Here is a 21410-nt window from a genome sequence, read left to right on the forward strand (position 1 = left end):
CCTATGATTTGAGTAATACATGAATCCCTGTGAAGCATCAGAACTAATAGCTATGAATTTTACTTGGCCATGCCATTTTCCAAAAATTTCAGGTACTTCTCTTGACATGACTTATATTTATAGTGGAAAATCTTTCTGTTCTCATTTGATCCCACTGGCATTTTTACTGCATTGAACTTTTTAGGACAAAAATAGATGACCAGAAAATTTTCACATTCTCCTTTTTGGGGAATTCTGTCTTGTTCCTGGTTTCTTTACTTTTCAAGCCTCTATAAAATTCTTTTATTGATATTCATTTGTTTATTTTGTTCATTGTGCTGTTTTAACTTCTTTCATCACCTTAACATTTTAACTTTTTCAGTACTGATTAAGAAAATCTAGATTTCAGGTATCATTTACTTGTCTGGATTCCTTTCCAAATTTTTCTTTTTGTTACCTTTAAATATTCAATACAGTATTCAAGTTTATTGTTGAATTTACCAACAAATAGTAGGATAATCTTTAAATAATTTCAATATATCTTCAAAGGCTCTCAAGTCTTCTTGTTTTTGCTTTCTTTTTTCCAAATTACTTATTTTTACTTTTCAACATTCACTTGCATAAGTTTTAAATTTTCTCCCTTTTTTCCCCTTCCCTCCTCAAGATGGTACATAATCTGATATGGGATCTCTCTCTCTCTCTCTCTCTCTCTCTCTCTCTCTCTCTCTCTCTCTCTCTCTATATATATATATATATATATATATATATATATATATATATATATATATATATATATATATTCCTTTGAAACACATTTTCACCTTAGTCATGTTGCATAAAAGAACTATAACAAATGGAGAAACCATCAGAAATTTTAAAAAGCAAAACAAAACAAAAAAGAAAACAGTCTGCTTCACTCTGCATTCCAACTCCATCACTCTTTCTCTGGATATGGATGGCATTTTCCATCATGAGTCCTTCAGAATTGTTTCAGGTACTTGCATTACTGAAAAGGACTAAGTCTATCAAAATCAGTCATCCTACACTATGGCTGTTTCTGTGAACAATGTTCTCCTGGTTCTGCTCATTTCACTCAACATCAGTTCATACAAGTCTTTCCAGGATTTTCTGAAGTCAGATGGTTCATCATTTCTTATACTACAATAGTTAATTACATTTATATACCACAGCTTCTTCAGCCATTCCCCACTTGGTGGGCATCCCCTCAATTTCCAGTTCTTGGCCACCACAAAAAAGAGCTGCTATAAATATTTTTGTACATATGGGTCCTCTTCCCATTTTTATGATCTCTTTGGGATCCAGACCTAAAAATGGTATTGCTGTGGTATTCCGACATCTTCTCCAATATTTATCGTGGTCCTGTTTTGTCATGTTAGTCAATCTGATAGGTGTCATGTGGTGCCTCAGAGTTGTTTTGACTTGCATCTTTCTAATCAATAGCGATTTAGAGCATATTTGCCTGTAACTATAGATAGCTTTAATTTCTTCCTCTGAAAGCTGCCTCTTTGTATCCTTTGACCATTTACCAATAGAGGAATGACTTGATAAGCCACTTCTGTCACTGTAATTGCTACTATATGGTTTTTTTCTGTTTTGATTGAACTAGTAATATCTTGAAAATGTAATTCAGTACTACAAAACATCCACAATCTTGTGATTGTGAGCACTTCTTTCACTAATGTCAATCACAATTTGTCTTTGACTCTCAAGTCTCAAAAGAAAAACATCACAAATTTTGGTGGATTTTTTCATCCTGCGTTTAGCATTACTCCCAGAAAATAGACTATTGCCAAATCCTTTTCAGAACCTTTCCAGCCTTTTAAAAACGGAGGTTGCCTCCATGCCACAATGCAGTATTTAAATAGAATTTTTGTGAAGCATAATACTTTGCGATTTGACAAAGTCAAATTGATCCTCCTCAAAACAGTCTCCATTGTGAAAGTTTCCCAATGAATGAAACTTTGCTATCACTGCAACATGCACAATAATCAACAAAAGAGTATGCATTAACTGCCTTAATCTAGAATGCGGAAGGTGCCTTGTATTCGTTCCCTGTTGCCTCTGGGATAAAATATAAGTGTTGCACTTGTTACACATCTAGCCCCAACTGACTCATAGGCTCATAGAACCTCCTCATATACTTTGTGTTCCAACCAAAATGGAGCACTTGCTGTTTCTAGAATGAATTGGCAAAGGCTGTCCCCACACATGGAATGAAGTATCTCATATTCACCTCTTTTCTCCCAAACACTCTCCTCTTCCTCTTCTTATTTTTACTGTTGAAGTTATCAATATCCTCCCAGACTCTCAAACTCTCAATCTAAGTATCATCTTTGAGTCCTCACTCTTTCTCACCCAACCTCATTCCAACCTGTTGCCAGAGCCTGTCAATTTTATCCTTATAACATTTCTGAATATAACCCCCTCTCCACTCTCATACTGCTACCACCCTGGTTCAGACCATCATTACCTCATGTTGGACTATTACTATTGTCTGCTCATTGATCTGCCTGCCAAAAGTCTCTCCCTATTCCAGCTTATCCACCATCCAACTATCAAAGTGATCTTCCTAAAATTCAGGTATGACAATGTTATCTACCACCAGCCCTATTCAATAAACTCCAGTGGCTCCCTATAACCTATAGGATTTTATACAAAATACTTTGTTTAGTGTTCAAGGTCCTTCATAACCTGCTTCCCTCAACTTTCGAGATTTCTTACATTTAAACCTTCCTTGTCCCACATACTCTGTGATCTCACAACAAAGACTTCCTTTCTGTTCCTCATATAAGACACAGGAATTTTCACTGGCTATGCCCCATATCTGGAATATTCTTCCTCATCAGCAACACTTCCTGATTTCCCTGAATTTCTTTTAAGTCCCAGCTAAAATCCCATCTTGTTCAGGAAGCCTTTCTCATTCCTCCTAATTCTAGTATCTTCTCTCTGTTGATTCTCTCTAATTTATCCTGTAAATATTATGTTGGTACATAACTGTCTGCATATTGTTTTCCTCACTAGACTGACCTCCTTGAGAGCAGGGACTGTCTTTTACCTTTTTTTGTAGCACTGAAAACAGTGCCTGGCACATAGTAGGTGTTTAATAAATATTTATTTATTGACTGACTTTGAATCCATAATTTCCTTCAAGGCTCAGTTCCTGTGATATCTCAAATGAAGCCCATCCTGACTTCCAGGATAAAAAAAGAGGAAGCTAGACATATTCAAACATGTTCTCCGGACTCTATAAAAGGTAATTTCAAAAAGTTCAGAGAAAACACAGTTGTGAGGTCATGGCCACAAATTCCTTAAAGAAGTAGAGGTAAAGAGAAAAAAAGACTCTTTGTTAGTCAACCTTGAGTAAATCAGAAAACACTTCATTTTCATTCCTTTCTCTTATTCAACCAGCCGTTGAACCTGGAAATCCCAAACTGTACATGTGAAAGCAGAAGTAGCAGCTATCCCATTGTTTCCCACAATTCACTGTCCTGAAACTTCCAAAAAGGTGAAAACAATTCTGATACATCTCAGAGAAAGGACTTTACTTATACACAAAGAAAAGATTGTGAAGACGTTTTAGTGTATTGAAGCAGTAAGCATAATAGATTTTGCTCTGATATTTGTGTCTTTATTCTATTTGTGTCTTTATGTTTCAAGTGTTTCTTGTAAATGACATCGTATTTCTAATCCATTCTGCTTCTATTATATATGGGTGAGCTCATTCCATTCACATTCACAATTATGAGAGGTAATTTTGCATTTCCTTCCATCCTATTCTCTTAGACGTTTTCTTCTCTATACTTCTCATTTCCTCTTTATTATAGGCACTTACTCTTTCTTTTGATTCAACCTCTGCTTCACTATTCCCTTTCCAAACTTGGGCTTTGCTTTGGTTATGTCTACCGCCTCTCTAAATATAACCTGCCTCTTATACTTCTCTTTTCCACCTTCTGGTTCCTTTCTGTATGCCTGCTGAGTTAATTTATTCCTACCTCAAATTCTGTGTGTGTATGTGTTATAAATCTTTTGTCCTATTTTGACCAGTTTATATGAAAAGTGACAACTCCTTCCACAATTGTATGTACTTGTACTTGAGCACACTGATTATGTGAGATAAGTTTCCCCCACCATCCTTTCTCCTATTTTGCATCTAGTATATCCTTTCCTCTACCTGTTTCTTTTTTCAGCATTGTCAAAACTACTTATGGATTATCTGTCTCATTTGATTACCTCTATGACCTCTTATGACAGTACAATTCTAAAAGAAAATTTTTAAACAATCATGAGCCCATAAGCAGTTCATTATAATGATTTAACTTCTGATTGTTCACTTGTATTTTCCTTTTTATTTTCAACTTAACTCCTATATTTCTATTTCAAAGTTCCTTTTCACCTCTAGTTTCCCCTTTATGCCTCCTCCCCTCCTTGGGAATATTGCAAGTCTTTGATTTCACTTAAGATCCATTTTTTTCCTACTTACTATTGCTGAGTGAGTTATTGTTGGTTGTAGGCCTTTACATATTGCCTTATAGAATATTTTATTCTATATTTTCTATTTCCTTTATTGTGGTAGCTGCTATATTGTGGTAGCTGATTATAATTCCTTGTTATTAAATTATTTCTTTCTGGTTGGTGGGAATATTGTTTTTCTTTTCCTTGAAAGTCGTGAATTTTGATGATGAAATTCCTAGAAATTCTTCATTGTAGAGTTTCTTTTAGAATAGGAATTCCTTCTGTTTTTCACAATGTTCTCTTATTCTGATATGTTCGAGCAAATTTCTCTAGTGATTTCTTCAAATATGATATCCAAGTTCTTCTTTGTTTAAAGATTTCAGGAAATACAATGATTCTTAAGTTATCTTTCCTTCTCTATTTTTTCGGGTCAGTTGTTGTTTATAGGAGACACTTTACATTTTCTTTTATTTTCTCAACATTTTGACTTTGTTTTAACGTCTTGTTTCTTAGAGTTATTATCTACTATTTAATACATTTTAAATTTTTTGGAATTCACTAGGGTAAGATTCTATACATCTTTTGTTGTTATTCATTCATTTTCCAAGTCTCTATTCCATGGTTCTCATTTCTAAATATAATATCATTTCTAAATTCATTTGAAAACATATCAAGTCTCCTAGGAATTCTAGTTACTCATGTGGGAAAACTAAGTTGTTTTTTCTTTAAGGTCTTTATTATAGCTGTTTCTGAGTTACTCTTCTCTTCTGTGTTTGTGTCTTTGTCTTTCCTGCCATGATAAAACTCCTCAATTTTTTTGTTTCCTCATTTTATTGCTTCTGAAACTAACAAGACATGTGACCCATGACAAGTCATAATTCTTACAAGCCTCAGCTTCCTCATCTACAAGACAATTATAATAATAGTTCCTACCTCACAAGGCTGTTATAAGGATGAAATAGAATGATATATGTAAAGCACTTTGCAAACCCTTACAGTGCCATATTCATAATAATTATTGCTATCTCTGTGAATCTATGCTAATTCTCATTAAATTTGTTGATGTGGCTGGACTGTATGCCTACAACTACAAAACAACTTACACGCAGTGGTGACAGTAAAGTCAGAGGGATGCATGATTGTTCTTATCCAGAGTCATTAGCTAAGAATGTCTTCAAAATCATAACAAAAGAAGGTAATGACAAATGTCACCTTTAGCAATCATAAGTGAATGGAACTTGCTTAAAGCTGGGAGTTTGACTACGAAACAGGAGAAAGATATCAAGTAATATCTTGTGGGTGTGATAGGATTAAATTAAGGAATTTTTTTTAAGGATTGTGAACATCTGAGCATGTTTAAGGTTTTACAAACCTTAAAGTGCTATATAAACACTAGCTATTGTTATTATATAAAATATGTCATTTTAAAATTCATGTTTAAAAAAGGGAAATAAACTTATCACTTGGGAAGGGCAAAGATGAGTCACAGACAGCACCTGTGCTCCATTGATTTCCTTATGATCTCAAGAGAAAGTGAGCAAGGTCAATACATTGGGGGGACTCCTAAAGCAAACCCTTGGAGAACATGGAAAAGTTACACATGTGATGGGCAGGCATTCAGTGCTTATGATCTGCATCATTGGAGGGAACATTCAAATCAATGAGACCACAGATCCACTGCAGTACCAGAGGCATGATGGCACTATGTACAGAAATTCCAGATTGTGATAAAATATAGCTCTTTTAGTAAATAACTAGTTTCTAGCTTAGTGAATTAATTATGGAGATGGAAAGTAGAGAAGAGTTTAGAGAAAGCTTTGAAATACTATCAGGAAAGTTAAAAAAAAGAATATGGGCATAATGTGTTCTACTAGAACACTTCTGATTTAAATATTGTCAGAAATAAGACTATGGAATAAGATTACATGCACTAGATAGGTGGAATTCAGCAAGATTTAATGAGCATTTGTTAAGTGTTTACTCATGTAAGTGTGGTATTATACAAAGAAAGTCATCCTTGGACTCATGATGCTTTAGGTTTGAGTAGTTTCCATCATTAATACACACTGCTTCTGTAACTTTAAACAAGTCGCTTGATCTCCCAGTGCTCTAGGCAACTCAATAAGACTGAAAGTTGCAGAACTGTTGCAACTTTGATAAAGAGAGCCTCCTCACTAGGGAGCTCCTTAAATAATCATATCACAGATCTAAAAGTTTAAAGTAAAAGGCTAGTATTGGGGATAGACAGAAATAAACAATAAATAAATAAATAAAATCACTGCCTTTAAAGAATTTTCATTCTATGAGGTAAAATAAAATATGTATTATAAAATTCTGTTATATGACATCTATTGGTTCCTCACTACTGCTAGTCAATCTGTCTAGACTCACTGATCTACTCACTGTCCTATTTATCACAGCAACTCTTCCCAATCTTAAACTTCCCATGGCTCCCCCTGTCCCCACCCTCTCAATGAGGACATTGGTTCATAATTTATTTTTAAAAGTAAGGACATTTCCCAAGAGGTCTCTCTTATCCCCTCTTCTTCATCTCCTATCATTCAGATGCCTGCTGACACTATCACATTCTTCACCTTTTCTATCTCATGATGAAGCCACTTTTCCTTTTCCCAAAGTAAGCTCCTCTATTGTATCAGCAAGTACCCCAACATGCACAAAAGAGCCTGATATACAGGTTCCTAGATGTGCTTTACTAAAAGGAAAGCAACTTTTGAAGGGTCAACAATCACTTTAATCAAGCACATATGTCACATATGTTCAGGGGGAAAAAATGTCAGCACCCTGAACTTCAGAGATAATATAAAGAAATAATAATCAACAGAGAGGGCTTCCAACTATCTGACCATACATACATAGTTACCAGAGAGAGAAGCACCAACATCTGGGTTGTCAATGCCAGGGGGCTCCTTAGTGGTTGCCCAGAGTCTCTTCTGGCCAAACATTTCCAATGAGTAAGCCCCAAAGTAAAACTTCACCTCAGAGCGTTTATACACTTTTCAGAGCCAAAGAGCATCACCAACCTTGAGAACCAATGACTCATTAGAAAACTAACAAAAGATGTGGGCCTCCCCTAATTAAGCTTCCCTTAATGGGCAGGCCCATTAATGGGTGGGGAAAATCTTTAACTTTCTGATTAACTTTGCATCTATATACATGTGATCATCCCATTTTATCCCATCTGCTTCAACAGTTTGCCCCAACCACCACCACCCCAAACCCCTCCCATCACACCCAATCTCTTACTTATCTTCAATCTCTCCCAGGTTACTGGCTGATTCCCTACTGCCTACAAACATGACCACATCTCCCTCATCGTCAAAAAACCCTCAATTGATCCATTCATCCTCTCTAGCTAGCTATCATCCCTATATTTCCTTCTTTTGGTGGCTAAACTCCTTGAGAAGGTTGGCTACAATAGATACCTCCAATTCATCCTTCTTAATGTTTTTTTAAGTTTCTACACTTTGGTTACTAATCTCATTCAACTATGTTCCCTATAAAGTTACCAATGATCTTTTAACTTTTACCTTTGGATCTAATGGGCTTTTTTCTTGACCTCTCTGCAGTCTTTGACACTGTCAATCATCTCTTCTCTTTGACAGTCTTTCTCTCTTATTGGTCCACTAGTCTCTCATGGTGCTTCTCCTATATGGTTGACTTTTCTTCTCTGTCTCCTTTGCTACATCTCCATCCAATTCATGCCCAATAGCTATGGGGGCCCCCAGAGCTCTGTCTTTGTTTCTTTTCTCTTCTCCCACTGTACTACAGAAGCTCATCAGCCCCCAGGGTTTCAATTATCATATTTCAATTATCGTCCCTATGAAGATGGTTCTCAGAATTACTTATCGAGTCCTAATCTCCAGATTGAATCTCCTACTGTCTATTGGGTATCTCAACCTAGATATCCCAAAGACATCTTAAAATTAGTATCTCCAAATTTGAATTCTTTATCATTTCCCGAAAAATCTCTTTCTACCCCTTTTGCCATAGAGGGCACTATCGTCCTTCTAGTCATTCAGCCTTACATACTAAGAATCTCTCTCTCTCTCTCTCTCTCTCTCTCTCTCTCTCTCTCTCTCTCTCTCTCTCTCTCTCTCTCTCTCCCTCCCTCCCCTCCCTCTCTCTGTCTCTTTCTCTCTTCTTCTCCTTCTCTCCATTTATGTTTGAGTTTCACACCATTGTTATGAAGGACTACTTTGAATGGAGACATACAGAAATGAAAGGAAGAGAGGACTCTAAGAGGCTATTAGAGTAGTTCAGACAACACAGTGTCTGAACTAATACTATGACTTTATGAGGCATAAGTGAGGAAAAGGTGAATTTTAGTCATGAGAAATGACCAGGAAAAGGGAGAAGGATAGGAGATGGAGTGCCATACCGAAGGAAGAGAGAAAAAGCCACTTTGATTGATTCATATCCATAAGGTATGGGAAAGAGAGCAGTGTACAGGGAGATTTGAAAAATAAGTTTGGCTAAGGATGTGAAAGACTTTAAGAGTCAAACAGGAGAGTTCATATTTTATTCTATTTTTAGGCTAATAAGACACTAGCATTTTATTGAGCAGGGGAGTGACTTTGTCAGAATTCTGCTTAAGGACAACCACTTTGACAGCTGTGGGGAGAAGATGTATGTATATGTGTGTGTGTGTGTGTGTGTGTATACATCTATGTATAGATACAGACATAAATTATATATATATATATATACAAAGACATATAAATTATATATGTTTGAATAAATATAGATACAGATGGATGATTATTGGGGGTAAGGGAGTGTAAAGCAAAAGAAAACCAAAAACTTATTAATCTGGGAGACTGGGAAGATGAAGGTGCCCTCAGAAAAAATTACAAAAGTTCAGGAAAAGTGTAGGTTAAGTGGAAATATAATGAAGAAGTTCGGGGCAACAGTGGATAGCCTACTGGACTGAAAGTCAAGTGGTACTGAGTATAAATGTTGTCTTAAATTTTTACTAGCTATGTCACTCGGGGAAAGTCACAACTTCCCTCATGAGTTTCCTCATCTGTAATATGGCTACAATAATAGCAGCAACCTCAGGAGATTTTTGAGGTTGAAATGAGATAACACATATAAAATGCTTAGCAAACATTAAAGAGCTATATAAACATAAATTATTATAATGGCTTATTATGTTATATTACATTTTAGATATGTTGAGTTTAAAATATCTATGAAACATTCAGCTTTGGGAAGCACCAGACATAAGAAGACTCTCATGGCAGTTTTTCCTAATGAACTTATACAACCTTCTTCAAAAGACAGCTACACACTCTTCCCATTGCCACCTTCATCTCTGTGTTCCTCAATTTGTAGATGACTGCGTTCAGAAATGGAATAAGAACTGCTTCAAAGATAGCAAAAAATTTATTCAGGTTTAATGTGGGAAATGGCCACGTATAGAAAACTATCAATGGACCAAAGAATAAAACCACCACAGTGATGTGAGCTGCCAGGGTGGAAAGAGCTCTAGAAGAACCACTTAAAGAACATTTTTGAACAATGACCAGGATGAAAGTGTAGGAAATTATCAGTACACAGAAGGATCCAAGAGAAATGAAACCACTAATGGCAGTGACCATTAGCTGCAATCTATAAGTCTCAATGCAGGCTAGTTTGATGAACCGGGGAAGATCACAGAAAAAAACTGTCCAGTTCATTAAGACCACAAAAAGGTAGGTTTACAACACAACCCAATTGAATTAAGGGGTGGATAAGGCCAACTATCCAGGCAACATTCAAAAGGAAAATGCACATTCTTGAGTTCATCATGGTCAAATAGTGGAGAGGTTTACATATGGCCACATATCTGTCAAAGGCCATGGCTATAAGCAGCACCATCTCAGTGCCACCAAATGCATGAATTAGGAAGATCTGAGCAATGCAACCCCCAAAAGAAATGAATTTATGCTTTCTGAAAATGTCACAAATCATTTTGGGGGCTGTGATTGAGCCAAAACCTAAGTCAATAAAAGAGAGGTTGGCCAAAAAGATATACATAAGGAAATGTAAATGAGAATCAAACATTACAGTGAGCAAAATGAGCATGTTTCCTGTAATGTTCACCACTTACAGTACAGAGGAGGACACAAAGAAGAGACAAGGAATTTCCCATGAATCAGAGAGCCCAAGGAACACAAACTCAGATACTAGAGAATGATTCTCTCCATCCATTTACTCCAATGGGCACAGCTACCTAAAAGGAAAACAGGATACAAGAATCAGTATTGATGGCTAAATGGAAAATGTCAAATGTTGGAAAGGTCATGGGGGAAATAGCACTTTAATGTTCTCTTGATAAAACTGTAGGTTGGTCCAATCATTATGGAAAATAATTGGAAACCATGCCCCAAAATTTACTAAACTAGGTAAACTATTTGACCAATGATACCACTATTATTAGGCCTATACCCCAAACAGATTGAAGACAGAGAAAAAGGACCAATACATACAAAACTATTAAAAGAAGTTCTTTTTGTGGCTGCATAGAACTGAAAATCAAAAGGATGCCCATCACTTGTGCAATGGTTGAACAAATTATGGTATAGGAATGTGATGGAATTACATAAATCACAATTATTCTGATCAACATAATGACCAATCAGGATTATAAACACCCAAGGATGAAAAATTCTACCTACCTCCTTACAGAATTATGATGAATGCAAAGTGCAGACCAAGTCTGATAGTTTTAGAGATGTCCCGGACAAAAATTTGTTTTGCTTAATTATGCATGTTGGTTATAAGGGCTATGGTTTTCTTTTTTCCAATGGAGAGGACAGGTAAAGAAATGGAAAGAAAATAGATTTTAGTAAGACAAAAAGTGAAATAAAATATAATTTTAATACAAATTATCATATTTCTCAAAAAAGAAAACAATTTTACCATGATATTTCAAGAAGATATACAAGAAAATTTTTCTGTAATACAAATAAGATGGAAACCAACAGAATGAGTTAATATGCCAACGGATTTTAGAAGTAAAAGAATGGAGATTACATTAGGAATATAAATTGAAATGTAATATGAAAAACAATGGAAATGTTACTTTGTTCAACACCTGAATGACACAAATGGACTTGGGTTACAGAAGAAGGAGGAGATGTATAGTACATTGATCATTTCTTGTGCTGTAGCAAATAAAAAACCAGTTTCAAAGAAACCTGAAAAGATTTTTATGAACCAATGAAAAGTGAACAAAACCAAAGAATAATTTATAACATAACATTGTGAAGTGACATAAGTACTTTTTAACTGTTGACTGTAGAAACAAACAATTTGAAAAGATATAAGAATTCTGATCAGTATAATGACCAAGTAGGATTCCAAACAACTAAGGATGACACACCCCACCTACCTCCTTATAGTGTTGTGATAGACTCCAAGTGTATAGAAACTCCTATACTTCTTGGAGATGGGTGAAGTAGGACTTTGTTTTGCTTGATTATGCATATTTGTTACAGAGGTTTTGTTTTTCTATTTTTTTTCAGAGAAGTGTGGGTGGAAAAGAATAGAAAAAAACAGATTTTAGTAAAGTAAAAAAAATAAAATAAAATATTTTTTTAACTACCAGACTTCTCAAAAAAAGAAATATTTTACCATCATGTTTCAAGAAACTGCACAAGGAAATTTTTCAGAAATATTGAAAATAATTAGAAATCAACAGAATTTAAGAGCCACAAAGAAGTATGCTTGAAATTCAATCTGAGTTCAGAATTATCAACTGCAGTAAACATATGACTGTCAATCTTTGAGAATACAACATAATTTGACAGATAACCAAAAGAAAAACCGACACATATATAAAAAAATCAAAGCAAAGTAGCTTTTGTAAAAATCAGAAATGAAAGAAGCTGCAATATGATAGTATGAAAACTGGGACATAAGATTGTGTCTACATTTTAAAATGGACAGAATATCATAATATTTTAGACTTTAGAGTTTGAAGTTCATCAAGATTAAATGCAAAAATAGAGGGTGAAAGACTTCCTCAGAATCACACAACTCATGTCTAAGGAAAGATTTAGATTCAGATCTTCCTAATTATACAACCACCTCTCTAGAAACATAAGTTTGAAGAATGGGTTTGAAAAGAACCAGCTATATGGAAATATTACACGTAAAAAAATAAAAACAAAAAGAGTATGTGTATACTAGTAAACGTGTAGCTTGAAATTACAATGAATTACTTAATAGCTTGATGTAATTGTGGAATTGGGGAATGGAAATTGAGATGCAGTGGGAAAAAGAACACAATTTTTATTTTGATCAACAGCTGGATCATACAAATGGGATTGGGCAAGAAGAGGAGGGAGAGAAAGAATAATTGATTTTAGCCAGTGTAGAAAAATAAAGAAAGAGAAGTCAAGGAAAAAGCACAGTGTGCAGAAGAAGGTTCAGTATGAGTGATACAATGGTCTTAAATATAGGTAAGGAGAAAGGACTCCAAGTTTTGTAAAATGTATTTCATAATAATTTAAATATAGGAACTGAGCTTTATGTTGTATGACATGTTAGGATTAGGGAAATGTTAGTATTAGCTAAAAAATAAAAAATATATCCCCTTCTGATAAAATGAGTAATTTAACAAAGGATGGGAAATGTTAAGATATATTTTGTTGATAAGTCATTTCAGTCATGTCTGACTCTTCATGACCCCATTTGCAGTTTTCATGGCAAAGACACTAGAGGGCTTTACCATTTCTTTCTCACGCTCATTTTACAGAAGAGCAACTGGGGCAAACAAAGTTATGTAACTTACCCAGGGTGACACAAGTAATGTGAGTTTGAGGCCAGATTTGAACTCAGAGATAAGAAGTTTTCCTCACTTTGGACCCGGCACTCTGTCCACTGAGTCTCCTAGTGACCCAATGAAATATATATATTACATATATATATAATTATAACTTCAAACGTAAATGTATTTAATTTTCAGCAAGAAGAAAAGTGATTATCCAACACACTAAGTCACAGGTATTTCAACACTCAGCTAATGAAATATGACAAATCAAGCAAAAATATAAATGATAATCACTGATGGAATAGCACATTGAAACTGAATTTGATAGATACGTGGACAGAACAAAAAGAGATAAGTAAGGAACAACTTTTTCAAACACATATGGAACATTTATAAAAATCAGTTACCTCACACAAAACAATACTAGAAATCAAATAAGAAAATCACAGATTTTGAATACTACACTCAAAGACCACAACACAGTAAAAAAAAAAAAAAATCTCCAACAAAACCCAGATTGAGACAGAGAACTAAATGAAAAGCAATACTTGTTCAGTAATGGTTGGTTTAAAAAGCAAGTTATAGAAACAATAGAAAAATTATGTGTATGTACATACATATGTGTATACATGCACATATGTATGTATACAACACAACAAATGTGTGACTTACATTCATATATCACAACTTCTTCAGCTATTGCACAATTTTTGGACATGTAGGTTATTTTTACTCATCATAATGTATTGGGATGAAGTCAAATCAAAAGTCAGGACCAAAATAATATTTCTAAATCTATTATAAACATGATAAAATAATAGAAAATTAATCCTATTGTAATCAATTAGCTAGCTAGAAAACAAACAAATTGATTCACCCAAAGCAAGCACAAAATGAGAAATCATCACAATTAAAGGAGAAATTTATAAAAAATAGAAAACAATCAAATTAGTAGTAAATAGAGTCAATAAGATGAATCAGCCATTTATAAAATTAATTTTTAAAAAATATGATCAAAATTTTAAAATTCGGTAAGATCACAATTAAGGAAGAATTTTTTTTAAATCAGAAACCGTTATGTGTCACTAGATAGATGCTAATAAAACTTAGAATATTAAAACGTGTGTGTTTGTCTTTTGTTGCTGAAGAAGACCATGCCATCAGAGAAATGATGACATGACTTGCACTTGACTTTGTTTTGAGTGAGCGAGGGCTGTGCAGGTCACCAGCCTCACTTCTCCTCCAGAGCCATCAGAATCCAGTGACCAGATACTCATCGGGATAACTGGAGATGACCCAGAATGAGGCAGTTGGGTTTAAGGGACTTGCCCAAGGTCACTCAACTAGTGAGTTTCAAGTGTCTGAGGTGAGATTTGAACTCAGGTCCTCCTGACTCCTGCACTGGTACTCTATCCACTGCATCACCTAGTTGTCCAATATTAAAATACAATATTCTCAAAGACTAAATAGAAAATAGATAACACAAATAAACTAATCCAGGAAAAAATTAAATTACTATTAACAAGTTGTCATATAAAAGGACAAGATAGGGGAGGAACCAAGATGGCAGAGTAGAAAGACACACATATGCTAGCTCCTAACCCACAGCCCATAAAATACCTGTAAAGAAGAACTCCCAACAAATTCTAGAGCAACAGAAGCCACGGAACAACAGAGTGGAGGAGATTTCTGTGCCAGAGAGACCTGAAAAACAGACGCCAAAGGTCTGTCGCACCAGACCCGGAGCAGAGCCCAGCCCTGCCTTAGCCGTGCCACACTGAGGGGAGCCGATTCAAGTAGGCTTCAGGGGCAGAATCTCCAACGGCCACACAGGTCCCTCCACCCACAGGCGCCAAAGGTCAGTGAGTGGGTCTTTTCAGCTCACTGAGAGGGGTGTGGGGTGTCCCCATGACTCAGGGCCCCTCGGAAGACAGCAGCAGAGGCAGCAGCAGACAGGGACTCCCAAAGCAGGCAGGAGCTTGGATCCATCGTTGAAGGTCTTCTCGTAAACCCCCTGAGGGAACTGAGCTCTGTGTGCAGCCAGGAAAGTTAGGAGTTGGAGGTCAGGTCAGGAGGACTGCAAATTGTCTAGTGTAGCTCTATCATAGAATAGGTTGAGGGGTATAAAGTGTAAGAAAATTGGAAAGGTATGAAGGGATTAAGAGCTGGAAATGATAGGGAATCATAAAAGTTCATGGAACAGGGAAGTGAGAGGATCAGATTTATGCTTTAGGAAAATCACTTTGGTAGATAAGTGAAGGGTAGATTAGAATGAGAAGAGTCTTGAGGGAGAGAAAACAATTGGAATAATGCAGTAAGTAGTCTGAATAAGAGACCATGAGGACCTAAACTAGGGTTGTGGCTGTGTGAATGTAAACAAGGGAATATAGAGAGACTATGTTGTGAAGGGAAAAATGGCAAGATTTGGCAACTGACATAAAGGATGTGCAAGCATCACTCATACTATGATTGCATAGAAAAAAAAACTTCGAGGCAATTGGTTCACATAATTGGCAATAGAATTAATAGAAAATTTAGCATTTGGTACAATGTGCTCACCTTGGTATTACTGCATTTTATTCACTTCTTATTCGAATCATTATTATTTAGCTTGGTTATTAAGTAAAAACACTCCATCTCTTACTTATTCTATATTGTACACTCCAATGATTAAGTTTGGCCCCTAAAGGAGAAGTAAAAGAAAGAATTTCCCCCTATTTCTTTGCAGAGGTGAGAAACTATGGGTGAGAACCTCTGCATAAAAGGTCAGACTTTTCCAATATTTTGCTTCATTTCGCTAAACTGTGTCTTTTTCTTCTGTTTTATTTTTTTGATATAAAGGTTGACTCCATGAGAAGAGGAAGGGAGATGAACATATTTGGAAAAGTAGGTTAAGAAAAGGTTGCCTAAAAACTGTATCAAAAGCTTAATAACAAAAGGAAGTGATGGTAAGACACACTAATAGTGACCTTGAAGATGGTTGCCTTTGCAAAGAGAAAAGAGAAAGAAACCATTAGGAGCCAAATCATAATCAAGCAAAAATGAACATGGCCTAGCTGATTCATTCTGTACAGAATCAATAACTCTAATCATCAAAATATACACAGACAACACTGGACCTTGCCAGTGACCCAGCTGCATTCCTTTTCACTCTCCACCTGCTCATAGCTAATTCTGTAAAACTAAGTTGACCCTTCAGGTCAATCACTATACACTTCCATGGAATTTCTCAGTGAGCTGAATTGTCATCTCTCTCTTCTAACAGATCTCTCCATGTAGAGTGGAGTACCTTGACTTTTGAGAGGAAAATGTTTGTAAATAAAATATCCTGCATAATAGGAAGTAAGAATGGTTCCAAGTAAAGGACAGATTTGGAATTTCCTTGAACAGTGTTCTCCAAAAGTTGGGACCATGACCTTACCCCAAGGAGTGAGCAAGAAAGTAGATGGGAAGATGGGTCTCATCTCACCTCTCCACTAAAACCAGTAATGGAACTTATCTCCAACATAATGACTACATCTACAATTATCGTCTAACATGCCTCCTCTCAGGCCCCTCCATGTGCTGTGCCAACTATCGAACTCCCCACTTGAGTTCAGAGGTGCCATTGGAGAAATATCTCCCCACACAACATGTTTACCCTGTTCCCATACCCTGGCTGAAGTAAGTATTCTGAGAAAGTGGGGTTTACATTCCAAAGTAGTAATCAGTGAGGGCAAGGCTTAATTTGACCCCTTTTTGTTTTGGTTGTGACAGAATTAAAATCGTAGAGTGAAAAAAAAAAACCTGAATGAGCTTTGATCCACATCACAGATTTCATTACATTATTGTTCCCCAAAAAATCACCCCTCCTACAAGCCTCCCTGTGTCTGCTGAGGAAACTAGCATCTCCCTAGTTGCCTAGATTCACAACCTCAGTACCATCTTAAGCTCTTCATTGTTCCGACCAGCTCAGTGATGAGGGTCCTGACCTGCAGGATGACTTGATCTCAGGCGCACAGTGATGAGGTGGGAGGCAAAGATGGTAGAAGTTCCATTTATTAATAGCCAGTGCAGGCCTTATATGCAAATTCAGCCTTAATTTCATACTCGTGGCTAGCTTGTGCTCATATGTTTTCCACCAATAATTCTAAAAGTCACTTGGATGTTCCCTTTTATGCTCAGAGTGGATGCTGTTCTTTGCCTGGCAGCCTGTGAGGGTGTTGTAATGCCTTGGAGGGCTGAACCAGCTGAGTCAGCTCAAAAGTGTAGGTGAGAGGGCTTATTAGGCCATCTCTATTCCCTTAAACTGCTATGGTTTCTTACAATTCCCCCTTTTTGTTTTGGTAGTGGGCTTTCCAGGTTTGAAGATGCACCACATCAAGAACCTCATTGAACACTCAAATAACTAACCTTAGAATGAAAAGCACGATAGCTAACAATATGAGCACTGCCATAGCAGCTGCTGCAAACATCATAAGCATATGAGTAGCTACACTGGGCACAAAAAGACATTTTAAAAATTCAATAATGTTTTGAGCTGTATGGTCAGGATTAATATCAGTGTCGGCCACATCATGTATATGCATAGCAACATCATACAATGCCTTAATATCCAATGCAATTTGGGGATCATCAATGACCCCATTTAAATGATTGTGGATTCTATTCCAATTGAATGCTGAGGAATTATACAAAGTTTTTGACACACAAAGAAAATCCCATCTATAGTCACACACAGGCCTTTGACGAAATTCAATTATTTCTACCTTATCTCCTAATACCACAATGACATCCCAAAGTTCTTGGATGGCTTTGTAGAATCTCTAATCTATCTTCCTCTGCTCCTGAAAATGTGCAGACACATTTCTGGCAAGATCCTCCATAAAATGTACATGCACTATTTGATTTTGTACAGTAGATACAGACATAGCAAAAGAAATTGCAGAGGTAAAAATTGACACTAATAGGCTTACACCTCAAATAACACAGCTAAAACATCTTTTAACCCTAGGTGCTGGGCGCAATGCCTGAATTCTTTCCTCTTTTCCTTTGAAGATTTGGTCCCCACCTGAAGCTTACCATCCATTTGTCTTAACTGTAGTCAGTGCTAGATGTGGTCATGTTGTGATAAAAACATCACTTCGTGTTTTTTCCCCAATGCATTCGGCAACTGAACAATTGTTACAAGTGATATTATGGAAGCCAACAGAATCATTATAAGTGACATTACTCCTTCCCCTCATGAATGCATACTGATTCCCTAAACAGGCCCTCCCCGTATAGGTCCATTTTCCAGACGGAAGGTGGTGACTTCTGTGGTCCTAGTTAGTAAGATTGCTTTTCACCCCAATGGCTAAAACAATTTTCCACAGCCCCGGGGTGGTTTTCCCATATTGCATGACCCAATTTGGAGATGGAAATCCCTGAAAATGTCTCATTGTCATATGTCACATTATGCCATGATTGTAGCGTGAGGTTATGGATCTTAATGAACTGTGCACTGATGAAGGATGGAGGTGGAAGGTGGTACCCAAGAAAGTAGGGACTACCTGGGCACTTTTCTCAGTGCATCATTTGAACTGTTGAGTATGTCCATGATTCCGCTTTCAGTCCCCATGTGTCTAAATGAACTCAATACCCTGTGCTGGCATATATGCCATAATAGATGCGATATTGAACCTGAACAATATGTATGCAAGTTGAATTGTCTCTTAGCTTGTTTTTCATTCCTCTTTTGCCATCTCTGGGTCCCATTCAAGCACAATTCTCATAGACCTCTCAGGTATCCAACGTTCTCCATCATCTGTGGAAACACAAAGAAACCCTAGCCCCCTTGTTATCACCCTGTCGGAGCCCTGCCACTTTCCTTCCTCATCCTTCCACATCACTCTATCTTTTGATTGAATGAGTTGTTTTGCCGTCACTGTCTGTTTTTGTACTTTAGGATTCACTCGGCATTTCGTTGCTGGTGACACATTGTCTGCATCGAATTTCAAATAATTGATTGTATACAGTGCTGTATTGAACCTGTTTGAATTACTACCTTCTCCCACTCTTTGTTTTTCTAGGAACGTTTTAATGGTCCTGTTGGTCCTTTCCACAATGGTCTGTCCTTGGGGTTGTACAGAATGCCCATCACACGAATGATAGCAAACTCTGAGCAGAATAGTTAGAAAGCTTTGGATATGTAGGCAGGGCCATTATCAGTCTTCATAGCTTTGGGCACACCATGCTGCACAAAGCAAGTCAATAGGTGTGTTCTAACGTGCTTCTCTGCTTCTCCTGACTGGGGGGGTGGCCATAATGAACCCTGAAAATGTGCCTACACAAACATGAACATATCGCTGCCTGCCAAAGGTGGGAATATGTGTGACATCCATTTGCCAGAGTTCATTAGGCTCATCTCCCCTGGGATTATGAGCAGAAGTGATTGGAGCGGGCTGAAAGGGAATACACTGTGTACAACTTTTAACTATCTCTCTCACTTCTTGTCTCTTAATCTTGTACAGAAGTCTTAAGGACTTTGCAGAAATATGAAATTTCTGATGAGCTTGTCGTGCTTCTGTGACAAGGAAACTGAGTGCCTGATCTGCAATGTCATTGCCTTCAGCCTATAGACCTGGGAGACCTGTGTGGGACCTGATGTGTGTGCAATACAATGGGAACTCTCTGTTCTTTACCATCCCCTGAAATTCTTGAAGAAGATGGATAATGTTACTTTCACCTGGCCTTATGACCAATTCTTCAGTTCTTTGAACTAGCCCACTAGCATACTGACTATCAGTGATAATATTTATGGGATGAGGTACCTTACACACCTCTAATATGGCGTATAACTCATTTTGCTGTGTAGATGTAAAATGGGTGGGGTACACAAGTAAGATATCCAGAGAAGATATATACATAGTAGCCCTATTATCTTTAGTAGCATCTGTGAATACATTATACCCCTGCACCGGGCGAAAGTGCATTATGATGGGAAACTTCCACGGCCACCAGGTATATATGAGTTTGATTCCCAACGGTGACCCATAGAGGAAATGGTTGTTGTTTATTATCTGCCAATCATACTCTTCCTTAATGCATTCTTGTAACTGTTCTGTTGTCAATGGTATATAAATGGCTTCTGGTTCCTTCCCACTGAGTTGCAATACTCGTTCCCTAGCCTTCCTTATTACCTGTGCAATCATGTTGATGTATCTGGTAAGGGTCTTTTTCTTTGCTGTAGGCAAATATACTCACTCTAGGATGTCCTGTCTTTGGTGAATTATGGCAATGGGAGTGTCTGCTGTCTCGAGAACAGAAATTTCTATACCCTGTGCTAGGGAATAGCATGCTGTGTACTCCCTTTCCATGGCCTCTTGAAATGTCTTTACTGCTTCTAATGCCTCTGGTGTCCATTTCCTTATTGACTGTAGATTGGGGTCTCCTTTTAACAAGTTATACAAAGGTTGCATTACCTCATTTGGGACACCTACTCTTGGCCTTAGCCATTGTATGTCTCCTATAATCTTCTGGAAGTCATTTAGTGTCTTTATTTTGTCAAGATCTATTTTGGGGGGCTTCCCTCTAATTATGCCCTCTTCTACGTGATATCCTAGGTATTGAAATGGAGCCTTTCTTTGTACCTTCTCTGGAGCTATGGTGAGCCTGTGTTGAGCAAGCTATTCCACGGTGTCTTGGAGCATCTGTTCCAATAGCTTACATTCTGGATGAGAAGCTAAAATGTCATCCATATAATGGATGATGGTGGCACTTGGATACTTATTCCTTATGGGTTTCAGGACCTTGTCAACATACCATTGCAGATGGTGGGACTATTCTTCATCCCTTGTGGGAGAACCTTCCATTGGTACCTAGTTGCCAGATGGGCCAAATTAAGTGCTGGTACCGAGAAGGCGAACCTGATAGCGTCTTCTGGTCTTATGGGTATGGAGTAAAAGCAGTTCTTGATATCAATAACCTATAAGGGGTCATTTTTTGGTATCATGCTGGGTGAGGGGAACCTTGGCTGGAGGGCACATTGGTGCACATTGAGGCATTCACTTGCCTGAGGTCAGTCAACATCCTCCATTTCCCTGACTTCTTCTTTATGCAGAAGACTGGTGAGTTCCATGGGCTAGTACTGGACTCTATGTGGCCTTGCTCTAATTGTTCCTTTACTATCTCTTCTAATGCCTGAATCTTTTCTGCACTT

At 37.1% G+C, this 21410-nt stretch overlaps 1 pseudogene; it reads right to left on the minus strand.

Annotated features, from left to right (window-relative positions):
• Positions 1 to 9731: 9731 nt before the first annotated feature.
• On the minus strand, positions 9732 to 10665 carry LOC140514513 (olfactory receptor 4F6-like; annotated as a pseudogene).
• Positions 10666 to 21410: the final 10745 nt, after the last annotated feature.

Source organism: Notamacropus eugenii, chromosome 7 (assembly GCF_028372415.1).
Source record: "Notamacropus eugenii isolate mMacEug1 chromosome 7, mMacEug1.pri_v2, whole genome shotgun sequence".
NCBI classification, from domain to species: Eukaryota; Metazoa; Chordata; class Mammalia; order Diprotodontia; family Macropodidae; genus Notamacropus; species Notamacropus eugenii.